A 16,415-nucleotide genomic window follows, 5' to 3' on the forward strand; every position below is an offset into this window, starting at 1 on the left:
AGAAGTGCTTGAGAGGAACATCCTCAACAGACTGGTGAGGTATACGGAGAGTGTACACGGTCTGGCAAGTAACCAGTTGGGCTTCCGGAAGGGCAGGTCCACGCTGGATGCAAGGTCTTTCGTGACCAAGACGGCGGAGGTAGCACTACAGCACAAGAAAAGGGGAATATGCTATTGCGCAATCGTCACGCTCGACGTGAAGAATGCGTTCAATAGCGCCAGTTGGGACTCCATAGCGCTCGCGCTCAGTAGCATCCATGTACCAGTGTCGCTGTACAAGATTCTGGAAAATTACTTCCAGAATCGAGAACTTGTTTACAACACGGAGGAGGGTCGGAAGTGCGTCCCAATCACCGTAGGAGTTCCGCAAGGTTCTATCCTGGGTCCAGTGTTGTGGAATGTCATGTATGACGGAGTGTAGAAACTCAAGTCCCCGGTAGGGGTTATGATCGTCGGCTTTGCAGACGACATAACGGTGGAGGTTTACGGCAAGTCGATCGAGGAGGTCGAGTTGACGGCCGCGCACTGTATCAGCAAACCGGAGCTCGTGCATCATAAGACAGAGGTCATGATTCTGAACAACCGCAAATCGGAGCAACAGGCGGCGGTCAGAGTCGGACTGCATCATCACCACAAAGCGATCTCTGAAGCCCTTGAGGGTTATGGTGGACGACAAGCTCTCGTTCGGGAGTCAAGTCGACTATGCCTGTAAGAGGGCCTTATCGGCTATTGCAGCACTATCCCGTATGATGTCCAATAACTCAGCTGTTTATGGCAGCGAGCGAAGACTTCTTGCCAGCGTGGTTTCGTCCATAGTTAGGTATGGTAAGCCAGTGTTGTCCAGAGCGCTAGGTACTAATAGTTACAATAGTGCCTATCGCGAGTTGCGAGAGTTGCGAGTGCGTATCGTACGGTGTCATACGATGCAATCTGTGTCTTATCCGGCATGATGCCTATAAGCATCGCCATCAAGGAGGACAGAGAGTGTTTCGACCAACGTGACACAAGGGGCATACGAAGTACCAGTGTAACGGCCTCCACGCGTCCCGTAGATGCCTACAGGGTTCCGTCACATTAGATGACATAGTTCGAACCCCGAAAAGAGGCCGGTTTCCTGCCGCATTCTTTTCAACGTTGGCACAGCCTTCAGCTGTGCGCGAAAGTAGGTAAGAGCTTGCTTACTGTTGAAGCCAAGTCTTCCGCTTGGCTAGGGTGACGAAAACCGACACCCGTAAGCAAATTATATTAAAACAAACCAAAGTCCGAGGTTGGTTACTTGATGGATTGGTAACTCATCGACGCGCGAGAAGTGAGTTACCGAAAATGTTTGTAAACAAGGTAGAGTGACGAGCGCACGGCGCCCCACTCTCAGTAGAATTGAAATTGAGTGATCAAAAATAGAGACAGGCCGAGAAAAGGCCATTAGGGTAATAAGGATAGGTGGTGATTTCGCGAGAGACAATTCCCCCTCGCGGGTTAGCTACTTTTACATACATATATGAGACAATTTCGAATTTACATGGATTAACACTATCTCTCGTCACAATTCTTCCTAATAAAATTTTCATATCGGCTGCGTGCTGGTGCTGCGTATCGGTGCCCGCTGCTTGGTTGACGTATTCGGACCTGGGGGGGAGTGTCCGGCGGTGGAGGTATTCGTCGCCTGGTGATATCGTCATCTGTGTAGTCGGTTGAATACCCGGAGCGCCGTGCGCGCCGTCATAGTGGAGGCTCACCCGGTCCGCCGCGTTCGAGTTTGTGTTTGTGTGAGTTCCTTCTTTGGCGGGGGTTCCGCCCTGCGTTTGCCGCGTTTGCTTTCCTACTTGCGCACCCTCCATACTGCGCATGCAGCTGGGTGCCTGGTTGATGCTATTTTACGATGGGTTGCCCCTGCTATATTATTACGGGGTTCAATAAATTTAGGTAATCCTTACTTGGCGTAAATTCAGAACTTAGCCGGTCAATTCTTTGGAGCAGTAGGGTGTCAGCTGATTTCGTTGGCTTGACCTACTTTTGTCTGTCTGGGGTGCTGTACCTTGCATTGTTTTGCTTGCAATGTTTCCACTTGTTCTGTCCGTTTGTTTGATGTGCAATGCAAACCTGAATTTTGCAATTCAATTGGGGACGGCCAGGATATTGTCCCCTTGATTTCCGTTGATGATTTTACTTCGATTGGCAATCTCCCCATGAAGTTTTCTAAACCAGATCGATAACTGATGTCTGGTTAGCTCTCGCCCATTGTTCTTTTTGTTGTCTGGGATCTGTGTTGACTTGGCGGCTTCGCCGCGTTCGCGAATCCTCTCTTGGTCTAGAAACTGGAGGCTGGTGGTTGTTCTCTCCTCGATACTGCGCGAAATACCTCACCCGCCATCGACTCCCACCATCCGGTCTCTCCTTAGCGCCAACTGCTGTCCTCTGGCGACTCGGTGGCATCTCCTCGTGGTCTGTAGAGTCCGCAATCGTTAATTCGCTCATCTCGTCGTTCGGCTGCTTGGTGTCTTTTTTTTTTGTTTTATCTTACGAGCTAACCCTGCTAAGCAAGTGGTGCATATATTTTTTTGCTAATAATTTATCAATTCTTTTTTTTCTTACTTTTTTCCACTTGCTGTCTAAAATTACTTTTCACTCGCGTACGGGCTTCTTACATTATTTTCTCTTTTCTACGCTTCTACTTATACTCTATGCTCGTATTCTTTCCTTTTTTTCGGTTAATATACTTTCAATTCTCTTCTCCTACTAAAGTGTACAATATTTTTGTGTGTATTTTGTTTATCTGATTTTACAAAAAATAATGTTTAAATGTGCATTCTTTCTTTTGTTTCGTTTCACTTTTAACTTTGATATATGATGTTTTTCCAGATTAAACATCATGTTGACACATATCAATCCGATTCAGCTTTAACAGGCCCTTTACTATCTATGTTGAAATATCAGTTTAACTTGTCTTCTGGCCATTGAATTACCTTTTTTTCAATTTGATGAAAAATCATAAATGTTCTGCTTGTTTGTTACCTTTCGGTTACATATTTTTCCATCCACTTGCTTTTCTTTGGATATAATCTTTCATTTTCCTTACAACATTTTCACATTCTGTCTTCATATATCTCCTATCATCGACTCTTTCAAAAACTCTCGAAATTCCTGGTAGGGTAACCCGGGGTTGCCCTACACCAAAAGGTAATTCTCGATGCTCCGCTGGCAGCGAGAATGGTCTAACACCACAAAGGGCAGATGGACGCGCCGACTTCTACCGGAAATATCCGGCTGGGTCGGGAGGCGACATGGTGAAGTGAACTTCCACCTGACACAGATCCTGTCAGGCCATGGTCGCTTCAGGCAATATCTGCACAGGTTCGGACACGCGGGGCCCCCCATGTGTCCCGAGTGCGTGGAGGAGGAGGAGACTGCTGAGCATGTCTTCTTTGTATGCCCCCGTTTCGTAAGAGCGAGGAGCGATGGATGGCTGTGAGCGGGCCTGGCACTACTCCGGACAATATAATCCGGAGGATGTGCGACGACCCGGACATCTGGAACGCTTGTGCGGCGCTCACGCCAAACAACAATATCGCACGCTTAGCCTTAGGGCTAATAGCGGTCTCGATCAACTAGATTAGTTGAGAGAATTCCTTATCGATATTGTTTTCGGCACATTTTGCATGTGTAGGATAAGTACAACGATACACCGTGCCCCAGTGCTGAGTCGAGAAAATTTCCAGCTCGAAAAGATCCTCGACTCGATCGGGAATCGAACCCGATATCACAACCGTGTGGGAGAGCTAGTCGACCGACATCGCTAACCACAGAACCACCGGGACCTCACGCCAGTGGTAGCTAACTACCAATCTCCGGGTAGTTAGCTAGGATGTTATAAGAGTGAAGAGGGTGCATCACGCACAAAAGCCATTCCTCGACGTTATACTTAATCGCCGTTCCGGGAAGACCAGGGCTGAAGACTGGAGGGGTTTTAGTGGATCGGGACAGGGATCAGTAGGTGTCTGGGGGAGTGTAACTACCCCAGCATCTCTTCTCTAGTCTCATCTCCACACCCTGAGTTCTCTTTTCAGGTGTCTGTTCGCAGATTTCCCCGCCAACCTATAAAAAAATACACCTAAGATGGCAGCTCCATCAGCAGGATGTAGTTATCGCGACCCTTTCTTCAACCACGAACAACGAAATTAGAAATACGGAACGGATCAATCCGCAAATACCTAGGCTAAGAACATGGAAAAAGATTAAAATAAACGACAGGAACTTGGGTACAGCTCGCACTCGATTATCCGGAACATCAAAATTTGGATAATCCAATCACACAAAAAATACTGAAATTTTGCGATTAACGATTATAAATAAATATTTCTTTTCCTTATGTTACTTGTATGATGTAGTGGCGTAACCAAAAGTTATTTCTGAGGCGAAAAGAGGGGAAATCTTGAAAAGCAAAAAAAAAAATGAATTGGACATTGATTATTCTTACTTAATTCGAACATGTCCCAAACATGTCGGAAGTGACTTAAATGGTAACAAATCTGCCAGAAGGGATGGTGAAGGCAAAATTTGGTGAGGGAAAATTTCCGGAGAGAGATAATTCCATGCAGTAGACCCTGAACGTGGCGTCGGTTTCGTAGTGCTGGGGAATCAGAAAACAAGAGTCATCCGGTGGAGGCCCGTAGATGACCGTATATACGTGTTGAGTATTAAGGGTCAATTCTTGAACTACAGTTCAATCAACACCTACGCACCGACAAAAGACAAATCCGATAAAGTCAAAGGTGAGTTTTATGACAAGCTTAAGCGAATCTATGACGAGTGCCCAAAACACGACGTAAAAGTTGTCATCGGAGAGGCAATCCTATTTTCCACGTTTGAATATTCGGAAACACACCTGGAGGCATCCAAATGGAGAAGCCTGTGCCCAGATCGATCACGTACTGATTGACGGTCAGCACCGTTCGGATGTTACTGATGTTAGGTATTTTCGGGGACCAAATATTGACTCTGATCATTATCTCGTCGTTTGCAAGATCCGCGCACGGTTGTCGAACGTGCTGAAATCTCGCGCAGAGAGGACGACGCGTTTCAACATTCAGCGGTTGAAAGCTGATGGCGTGACAGCAGAATACGCCAGAGAGCTGGATCAACGGATCGCAGAACAGCAGGCGGAAGGAGTGGAAGACATAAATGGTCTGTGGAGCAGTATCCACGGCGCCATCGAAACGACTGCGAGAGAGGTGGTAGGTACGACGCGAAAAAGACAGCCTTATGGCTGGTTCGATGCCAAGCGCCAGGGAGTGACAGATGAGAAGAACCGTGGCAGGAGCTGCATGTTCAATGCGGCTACGCGTCAGAACAGAGAGAAGTACAGGGGGACAGGAGCTGCCGAAAATAGAACCCACCGTCGGAAGAAGCGCGAGTACGAGGAGCAGGGGCTCACCAGCGCAGAGGAAAGCTATGCTCAAAACGACGTGCGGAGATTCTATAGAACTGTCAACAGAGTCAAAAGCAGGAAATTCCCTGTGCCGGCCATGTGTAATAACAAGGACGGCAACCTGCTTACTGATAAACCGATGGTTGCAACCAGGTGGAAGGAACATTGCCAGGCGCTATTGAACGGTGAGGAGCCGGATGAGCAGAGCAAGAATAGGATGACTATTTTGAGTGACGAAGAAGCTGTGTAGCCACCAACACAGGAGGAGGTGAAACAGGCGATTAGTGAGTAGAAAAACGGCAAGGCCGCTGGGAAGGACGGTATCCCGGCTATCGAGGCATTACGTTGCTCAACTCCGCATACAAAGTGCTCTCCCGTATCCTGTTCTTCAGATTGAGACCGTTAACGGAATCCTTTGTTGGCGAATACCAGGCTGGTTTTCGACAGGGGCGTTCCACGACGGATCAAATCTTCACCCTGTGACAGATCCTCGTTAAAGTCCGGGAGTATAACGTGCAGACGCACCATCTGTTTGTGGATTTCAAGACCGCATACGACTCAGTGCAAAGAAACGAGCTGTAGCAGATAATGCTGGAACACGGTTTCCCGACGAAACTAATTAAGCTGAGTCGTATGACGCTCGAGGGGTCGAAATCGTGCGTGCGAATAGCTGGCGAGGCATCAGCCACGTTCGTAATGTTGGATGGACTGAAGCAGAGGGATGCGCTCTCTAACTTACTGTTCAACATCGCTCTTGAAGGTGCAGTACGAAGAGCAAATGTGGATAGAAACGGTACGATCATCACGGAATCGCACATGCTTCTTGGTTTTGCGGACGACATCGATATCATCGGTATCAACCGTAAGCCCGTGGAGGAGGCCTTCATACCTTTTGAGAGGGAAGCAGCGAGATTGGGACTTGTCATTAACTCTGCCAAAACGAAGTACATGGTAGCTGGCAGAGAGCGTGGGAGTCCCCGTGGTGTTGGTGCTGAGGTGGAGATAGATGGGGAACGATTTGAAGTGGTTGACGAATTCGTTTATCTTGGTACGTTTGTGACATGTGACAACGATATGAGCCGTGAAGTGAAACGACGAGTTGCAGCTACGAACAGGGCCTTATACGGACTGCGTAACCAGCTAAGGTCCCGTAGTTTGCAAACTCGCACAAAACTAGCGCTGAATGGGACGCTGATACTCCCGGTGGCCCTTTACGGACATGAAGCATGGACGCTGAAGGAAGCTGATCGACGAGTGCTCGGAGTTTTTGAGCGTAAAGTTCTGCGATCGATACTTGATGGCAAATTGGAAGATGGAGTGGAGTGTGGCGCAGACGCAGGAATCACGAGTTGTACCAGGTATACAAACATGCTGATATAGTGGAGCTAATACAGCAAGGCAGGCTTCAGTGGACTGGACATGGTGCCAGAATGCCTGACGAAAGAGTCGCCAAAACTATCTTCAGTAGAAAACCAGGAAGAGTCCGTCGACTCCGTGATAGGCCTCGCACGCAGTTAAATAAGATGCACGTTCTGCTGGTGTATGAGGAGACTAGAGAACGGCTGCCCAAGACAGAAGAAGCTGGACATCTCTTATTCGTTCGGCCCTAGACCGGTGAACGGTCCGTTAGCCAACAAAATTAAGTAAGTAATTTTACAAAATTTTTTAGTGATAAAAAATTTGAAATAAAAAAACGTGAAAAATGAATTTTTTCATAAAACTCAAATTAGCACGTCAACTAAACATTTTCCAGAGTTGTCGCCATGCAATAGTGTTATTTGTTACACCACAACCAATCATTTTCCGGTTGAGCCCTGAGACTATTTGACAAAACGTTATTTTGGGACACCCTAGTGGTCACACTCACACACATTGCATGCACTTGACCATGGCCTCGTGCCGACCCGTGGCAACATTGCAGTTACATATCCGAAGAGAAGCTAGAAAGCATTATAGTGGTTGCACAAAAAGAGATGGTATTATTGCGAAACGATCCGTAAAAGTGGAGGGTTTCCATCTTTCTTGGTACAGATGTAGCTCCTGTTGAACCACACAAACTTCTAGTTCCTCTCATAGGTAACACTTGCAGCAAAGCTTGATACTTTGTCGTTAAGTGATTGTTTAGATAGATACGCTGATCTATCAATATGCTTTAATATGATAGGAATCCGATCTGAAAACTGAATCAAAACTTGCTAGATAAGCAGGAGATTGCAAAAATATCACGGTCGAAAAGCTCAATCCTTATTTTGCACAAAGTTGGACAGAGAACTTCATCAGTAGTTTTGATGATGTTCGACATTAGGATATTATTCGATAGTTGTTCTCGTTGAAACACGGTTCATGGAAACCAGCTGCGACGAAATATGTGCACGATTGGCATAGAAAAGGAAACGTCGGTATCCATTCGCTTCAAGCTTTCCGAAAACGTTACCGCGCAAGAGGTCAACTGATACCTCAATTTAACCTTTACGTAAAAATAGTAATTTGTAAGTCATCGTCAAAACACAACATTCTTCGGCTAAGTATAATCACTGTCCGAGTTGAAACTCTTAACTCGCTTCAACTGAATCCTTCCGTACCCTACGGGTTAACCGAACTTCCCTCGCAGCGCGCCCGATTTCAAGGTGACTTCTTATCACCTTATCGGTCCGCTCAGGTTCACCGTTTTTGTTTAATTCGTTCGTTCGCCATGGAACGAATTGGCTGATCGGTTTTAAATGTGCGGTGATTTCTACGTTTCATACATTCCTCCTAATCTTTCTGTTTTGAGTAAAAAGAAGGATGTAGGATTTTTTAAAAACGTGTTAAGCATCGTGCCTCCCATAAAGAGCCACAATCAAACGAAGCTTTAAATTAATGATCAGTCCATACATTTTTCAGATAGCCCTGGTAGGATTGCCCTGTTTAAAATAAAAACATCTTTTCTGTCTCCAGAGTGCAGTAACGAAAACCGTTCACGTTTGTTTTTACCTCTGTTTACAAACGGGACACATTGCGAAAAGGAAGTAAACAACGGTATACCTATAATGACAGTGCGGACGGATGAATGAACACGCGCTCTTCCAGTATTCATGCTCAGCTGAGCGTGCGTGCAAACCGTGTCGTGTTGATATTCTAGTACTACGGTAAATATCGGGCTGTGCTCGGGATGCTCTGATACTGAGTTTCACAGATTTCCAAACTGTTCGCTATGCACTGAGAGAGGGAGCAGGAGAGAGAGAGAGAGAGAGAGAAAGTGTGCGTTATCGAAAACCGACCGAGGCTGCTTCCGGGTGTGTAGATGCGGGCTTTCCTCTGGTCGGGATGAACTGCAGAACGGCGAGGTAAGCGGGATGCCATGCCATCACGGCCAGGACTGATTCGATCTTCTCGTGGTAGCCGTGTCAGTATCGAACGAGATTCTTAGCGCGCTGGTGCGGTTTTGGTCCCCGGTTGCTCCAAAGGATTTCAGCTCGCTCTTTGGTTTCTCTTCCTTGAGCCTCTGAAGTGATTACCTGTGGTGTCCGATAAGCTGTAAAGTGACGGCAAGTACCCGGTTCCGGAAGCGGAATTGGATTTTCAAACATTTTGCACCTGCACTATGGGATACCGTTGTCTCGGCGAAATTGTCTGACTCAATCGACGAAGGTCAAAAGCAAACGCTAGTGTTCGATTCTCGGTTGAGAAAAGGATAATTCAATTATTCAGAGGGGCGCGCGTGTGTGATTCGATTATAAAGTGCTCTTCAGAAAACCCTGGTTATGGCTCGGTAAACATAAGATGATGATGTGAGGGAAGGTGCCGGAGGCTGCTCGCAGGGAAAGTATATTATGATTATGTCCGGTGTTCTATAAATCGCCAGAAGGGATTAGCTAGTCGATTATCATATTGGTTGAAATTGAAATCTCGTGTTATGTAAACAATGGATCCATTTATGAATGTTGCTTATGTGTTGGATCAGCGAAATCATGAGTTTGATCCATCAGCTTAGGGGAAACGTTATTATCCATTGGAAAGCTGTCTGAGTTAAAGGCAATTTTCGTCAAAACTATACTGAACCTGATAATCGTATACGCTTCAATCGAAACATTGGGTGGAAACTGCTAACAACGTTCTCCAAAGCCCATCACATTAACGGTTGAGAAAGTGTGAACGTTCCTCGTTGAAGAATTAGTGAAAAGAAAACATCGATTATAAGATTATGAGTGAATAACTTTCTCTTACTGTGTTCTAGTTTAGGCGACGCTATTAAATCCTTCTCGGATCCGCTAAAGTTGTGTTCGTGAATTATTAAGTTCCAGCATCAACGTGTTGATTGGAAGTTGCACATATGAAAAGCACTGTGTGAATTTTGTCATTTGAGTGACAGCTTGAAGCCGTACCAAAAAAGCAGAAAACCAAATTGACGCGTGTTGTACCGACAAAAGTCACTATCCGACGTGCTGTGGACGAGAAAAAAAACTGTCGCTTTCGTAATTGATTTACGCTGGTGAATCAGAGCGAATCCTTCCGTGCGAACACTGACACAATCGCTGTTCAATCAGAAGGATACTCGTCAGCCAGCCAGAAGCATATGGTGTGAGCACGTTTAGCCAGAGTGAAAGTGAAGTTTCGAATCGTTCCCGTAGGATTTGATCTGTTGCCACGGACGATTTCGGCAAATTTTAGTGTAAAACTTATCCAGAGCTGGGTGTAGTGGGATTGTTTTTGCCGTACGGTCGAGGGGAAAAAAGGTCGCAGATACAGGATAACACATTTGGACTTACAATCGTATATACTTGTGCCGTTATATAGTTCCATCATTTGATTCAATCTAAGGTAAGTTTCGGCTATATACGATTCGAATGATGTGCTTTCAATTGTGAAGGTTCGAGAATGGAATCAAACTTTTGATTAAATTATTTCCATTCGGTTGCGGAGGTTGTTTACTAGGAACAAAGAGGATTGCTGTCATTGTAATCCGATTATTCGTTTTCGTTTTTTTTTGTCTAAAAACATCAAAGCAAGGGTCGTTGATGAACTTTTTTCACTCCAGGTGCAGTATGTTATACTGTTGATATTGATCACGAACTGGGAAGGGTTGGAAAAATTAATTGGATAATTACGACGCTCATCATGGAGGCTTAGCTCTTCGCTCTTTTTAAGTTGATTTCGATAGATTTGTAGTCGACCTTTGTTAAACCTAATAAGCTAAAATGTAATTAACATTACCACACTTTGTGATCGTAAATTTTGAGCCTTTCAAAATTGGGTAGAGGTTGATGCGGTTAACTGATTAGCCATAAATTCACCCACTCGCTCTAAGAATCTGCAAATAATCTAATCCGAAGTTAGGTTGAAGTAAAAAACGACGTTAATATACTTTCACAGCCTCGCAAAGTACCATTGCTAGAGTTAGTAGTATCAGTTCTGCAATTGTCCCGTACAAGCAGAGAATCAACTTCTCACTATCAAAGAATACCGAGTATCAAGACTTTTACTTCGCTTCTGCATACTTACACATTTCCAATGGCATTTCTCACAATGACATGCGCATTTGATTTGCTTTTTGTACTCAATGTTGAAGAAATTCAGTAACGTTTTGCTTGATGGGTTGAGAGCATTGGAATAATTCCTATTTGAATCTGCTCTCAGATTCGAATAAAACTTTGTACGAATGCTAAGCGTAACTAACATTCATGCTTAGTGAATCTATTTTACGTAGAATTACATCTCACTCTGTTAAAGGCGGTCGTTGTTTTTACTCGTTTTTCCTGCGCGGATTGTGAAATTTACCAAAGTTTGGAATACACGCGATTTTTCCGCGGATTTCTACGCAGTTTACGGAATTTTTGTAGTTATTTTGCGCTTTTCAAAATAATTTCCAATCATTTTTCAGAGCTTTGAATAAATTTGGAAAATAAAATACTCGAAAATTATTATTTCTCGAGACCTACTTTTTTTTGATTTGTAGGTAAATTGTTCCTCAGCCTTTTTAAAAGCCTTTTGCAAGAGATGTTTTTCACTCGGACTATAGAACTTACCCGATAAATCCGTTTCGGGAATTAAGGTGTGAAAACAACGCGGCAATTATCTCACGCATAGAAAGCGACATCAGTGGCGTATAGATGTGAAGAATTGTTTCTAACTCAGAATTATCAACGCAACATATTCAGAAACGTAACAATGACATCGAGTAATCATTTATTTCGACACGAAGATGTTTGAGCAGTCACATTCAATAATCGTACCGGGCACAATCAATACAGCGCTCGATATCCTAAACTTGCTATTTTCGGTAATCGGTAAAGTCTGTGTACAGCAAACAGAGGGTCAAGTTCCGATAGTGGAATGTAGTATCGGGACTCTGCTTTTCTTTGCTTTCAATCAGATTTTTACAACTGCAACTGGTTCAAAAGACAATATTGTCTTGAAGAAGATTTTATAAACATTTAGAAGAGTTTTCTTCTCGGATATAAAATGACTGACTTCTATGCAGCTAGAGTTACTATATCGGATGCCATAAATAATTATAGTTTCTCAAAATTTTGAACGTAACAAACATTCGAGAAATTTCATAAATTCTACAAAAAAATATGATATGAACAATATTGTATAAAGTTGAGAATTTGTCAAATTTGAATGATAAAAAATTTAAACCGAACTCTCTACTAGACAGATTTTGGAGCATTATTTCTTTAAAAAAAAAAAAGAATCATATCGGTTTATGGCCATTTTTTGAGAATAAAGGAAAGTAAAGTCATGTTAAATATGAAACGAAAGCAAAATTTCATACTAATCGAAAACAGTGAAAATAACAGTTTCTTCAACGTATTGAGTAGCAAATTGTCAAATGTACAACACGTTCCGTGTCGCACGCATATTGTCAAATCCACGGATGGGAAGCCTCATAACGGCTGAAATATGCAAATAAAATGTTCAGCTACAGTTTTTCTCTGCCCGCCATTCATCTTACACGTATAGTTCTTCTCCGCTAAGCGACAATAGAAAAGTTGACTTTTTGCTCGAGCCACACTAACGCGTACGTAACGCTATTCTTCACCATGCACTCGAAGTTTTTGCTCACCATGTGCGAGTGGAAATGGGACACAATTTCTTCAGTTGCATGAGCTGTAACAGTAGTTGCAGTGAAATTCGTTGACTCTCAAGCGAAGAGGAAAAACTTGGAGAATTTGATTTTGGAATTGGATTCGAGCAAAGTGCTTCCCGACGCACATGCATGGTATACGCAACAGTGTTCTGGTTTTCTCCTGAAAGGCAGAAGAGTGTTCAGAATGCATAGTTTGAATATGGCGGAATCAAATAGTTTGTAGCTTGGTATGAGGTATGCAGAACGATTGAGCCATTTGCAGCGGATGATACCGTATGGCATTACTTGACAACTCGTTTTTGCTTTTATTCAAATAATTGTTCAATCATTTTTGAACAGGAGTAGCATTATGAACTGTTTAGGAATATATCCTTTCGAAACACAGTTTGCATTTACCGAGAAATTAGAACTTGTACGTATTTTTTTATGTATCTGTTCAAAAAAACAAACAAAAACTAAATTAATTTTTCTATAAAATTCTGGTTTGAGAACATTTTTTGCTCTGACAATGCATTCGTAATTAATATTTGCAAGGTTGATATCAAGGACTCAAAATATTGCAGTTGAGAAACGTCAATAAACTTTCAGAAAGATGTGATGAATATTTATTTCGACGATAACCAACATATTTAGGTTTTGAGAATTTGAAACCCGTGTTTGTAATCAAATTCTTTTTTGAAGTATAACAAGCTTTAATTAGAAAACAAAGTATCCCTGAAATTAATTGCGTTTTAAAATTTGTCTCGAGAGCTACCTCATCGCTGGAACAAATAATTTATTGATCTTTCATGAAGTGTCCCATAAAAGTTTCTATATGGGATACTTCATGAAGCTCTATTGAAGATGATTATGTTTCATCTCCATGGTTAATGCTTTTTTCAGCACTTTTAATTGGATTTGGGTGTTTCCTGGTTCTAGCAACCATTTTTTTCTCAAACAGTAAAACATGGGCTTTCAAAACAAAAGCGCTGTAAAGCGAAAACGCTACTGTATGAAGTCACGGAATACCTCCACTTGAAGAAATACGCCAAACAAAAGGTATTAAATTTTATCAAAGAAGTCATTCTTTCTTGGGGTAAAATGCAAAGTCCTAGTGCGACTATCACTGATATCCGTAGTGATGGAAGGAACTGACAGTGCCTAAAAAGTAACGCAGAGTATACCACAATATATGTAACTAATGGTAGCAGTGGTCATAAGCTCCTACAAGAAAAAACCAAACATTTGAAGCACACGTACCATCAGATTATGAAAAATTTACAAGTGGAAGTATTTGATACTATGTTTAGTATTACACAAGTGGTCATATTGCCTACAATTTATATAGTAGTTGAAGGTTTCTCCTGAAGTTGTTTACATATGATTTATTTTTAATTCGGTTTTAATTTTTAGATAGATACGGCGACTGAATATACTTCATACTTTATACTATATCCAAAATTTATTAAAAAATTTAAAAAATGATTCATAAATTGAACCGAAAAGGATTCATCCGAATATGGATACACAGCTTGATCCAGAATTCGATTCCAAACATGATCCACAAATTGATGAAAATCTCCCCATTTGTATAAAAGACAGGTTTTATATGCTTTTTTGTATGTTCCAGCATAACTCTCAAATGCCTGAACCGATTCACAATAAACTTGACATACATGTTCCATTACAAAGAAGGTGGTCATATAAATTCTGGAGAGAGGAAGGGCGAACATTGACGAAGAAGTGAAGATTCGTGCATTATAGAAATATAATGATTGAGCTCGATGATTTCCAAGCCCGCGGTTACGTCTGGAGGCCAGATGTTGATATCTAGAGATTGGCACATGATGTCCCACACCACTTTTAGATTCAAGATTGCGACTTTCGGTATCTGGGAGTTGTATAAAACTGTGGGAAACGTCGATAAACCCTCCAATTTTGGTTTTTCTGGAACCGGGCCAACGCTTAGAATTCGGAAATCAGTGTCCGATATTTCGAAATCCACGATGACGATTTCCGGTTTCCGCAACTTTGCGGAAATCAGATATACCTACCCTGCAATATAGTTTTTTTTCGGACTTGGGATGACTTCCAAAGATTGATGGGTTTCAGCCGACAGGATTTTGAAATGAATTATATCGACGTCAGGTTTCTAAAAAGCTGTAAAAAGCTGAAGAATATATTCAAATACACTCTCATAACGTTTGCGTTAAAAAAATGGACGAAATTTGACGATTTTTCATGGGTTTACCTTTACACGCACTTACGAAACTACGCATGCAGCAATAATCATATTAACCCATGAATCAGCAGAAAAAAATTGACAGCTCTATCAGTCGAACTCTAACCGTGATGGCGAAACATGGAGCCGAACTCTAACCGTGATGGCATCGTGGAGCAGCTTCTGGACACCTGATAAGTCCGTTCCGGCACCTACAACATCCTGGCACTATTGGACAATAATCAGAGCATTGAAAGAAAGCCCGGTTCCGGACGGCCGACAACCCTGAGCGACAAAAAGCTTCAAAGGATGCTGAAGAGTTCACTAGTCTCGGAGCTGCAGGCAACCACGCAGCGACAGCGCATGAATAAGATGGTCAAGTCGATTTTCCCGGCAAATGGACGACGAGACCTGGATGGCAACGACTGGCAGAGCACTTCGTTTTTTACCGCCCCCACGAAGGAAGTGAGCACTGAGGTGAAGTTTATTTCACACACCAAGTTCCCCAAGCAGATGCTGCTGTGGCTGACAATCAGCGAGAAAGGGATGTCAAAGTTGCTCTTCTTTCGCTCCGGACTGGCCGTGAACTGGGAAATTTATAGTACGATGTGCCTACCGGAAGTTGCGTCGTTTATCATAAAATACAAAAAGGTCGAAGACTCGGTCTTTTGGCCGGATCGGGCGTCGGCCCACTACTCGAAGAGTTCGTTGGACGAGATGGAGCGGCTGAATATTGTGGTACCCAAGTTGTCGAACCCGCTCAACGTCTCCAAGTTGCGTCCCATCGAGGATTTCTGGCCAAGCCTGAAGCTTAAGATCTACTCAAACATTTTTGTCGCGAAAGCTGAGGATGGATTGATAAATAAAACGATGAAAGAATTCAAAAACATGCCTACACGCATGTTTTCGTCTGCCATGGCGAAAGCTCCGGTTAATTGCCGGACGGCGGACTTGAAGCAAAATGTGAAAATGACAGTCTCGATGCAGTCTGGATGCTGGTCTAATGAGTCAGTCGTCGTAGGTTCGAGTCTCGGCTCGGTAAGACTGTAGCGCTAGCCCCGCAATTGTTCTGTACACTAAACAGTTGGCTGTGAAGTCTGTGTATAATTGAACAGAAAGTCGAGTTTCGAACCGGAATTTAGCACCAAGGTTTTGCTTTGCATCTCAACCTCGTTTCCAGAATAAATCCATAAACTTATTTACACATGAGCAAAACTTGTATGTATGATTATCAGGGTGTCCCAGCATTGCAACAAGTCTGGAATTCTTGTGGTTCACCCTCCAAAAGATGGGAAATGGTGTTATGAACCATTTTCATCAAACCTGGCAACACGTAACACGTTTGTATTGTACAAAGAAGATGGTTACCAAAATATTTGAAAAAGGAAAAGAGGTTATTTAGTTGATAAGAATATGAAATTGATAAAGGTGGTGCCGATAAATTTGACACACAATCTGTACGGAATACTTTTTCAAGAAAGGTTTCTGTTTAAAGTAAATTGACTTTTTCCGGTGCTTTGCATACAAAATTTTTTCACAGCTATTTTAATTTATTACGATAGACTGTTTAGCTATTCGATTTGCTAGGGATATTTAAGGTTGGTGATGTTTCATTTACACTAAGGTCGCTTTTTACGCTTTTTTTTACGCGGATTCCGGAATTTACGCGGTTTTTTTACGCGGATTCCGGAATTTACGCGTTTTTTACAGGCGGATTC

At 43.0% G+C, this 16,415-nt stretch overlaps 1 protein-coding gene across 4 annotated transcripts in view; it reads left to right on the forward strand.

Annotated features, from left to right (window-relative positions):
- Positions 1–8,799: 8,799 nt before the first annotated feature.
- LOC129732484 (uncharacterized) overlaps positions 8,800–16,415 on the forward strand; it is a 227,407-nt gene continuing 219,791 nt past the window's right edge. For all 4 annotated transcript variants that reach the window (XR_008729272.1, XR_008729273.1, XM_055693392.1 and 1 more), the window contains exon 1: positions 8,800–10,225. The gene's annotated coding sequence lies outside the window, so the exon portion shown is untranslated. The remainder of the gene's footprint in view (positions 10,226–16,415) is intronic.

The sequence above is a fragment of the Wyeomyia smithii genome, chromosome 3, assembly GCF_029784165.1.
Source record: "Wyeomyia smithii strain HCP4-BCI-WySm-NY-G18 chromosome 3, ASM2978416v1, whole genome shotgun sequence".
NCBI classification, from domain to species: domain Eukaryota; kingdom Metazoa; phylum Arthropoda; class Insecta; order Diptera; family Culicidae; genus Wyeomyia; species Wyeomyia smithii.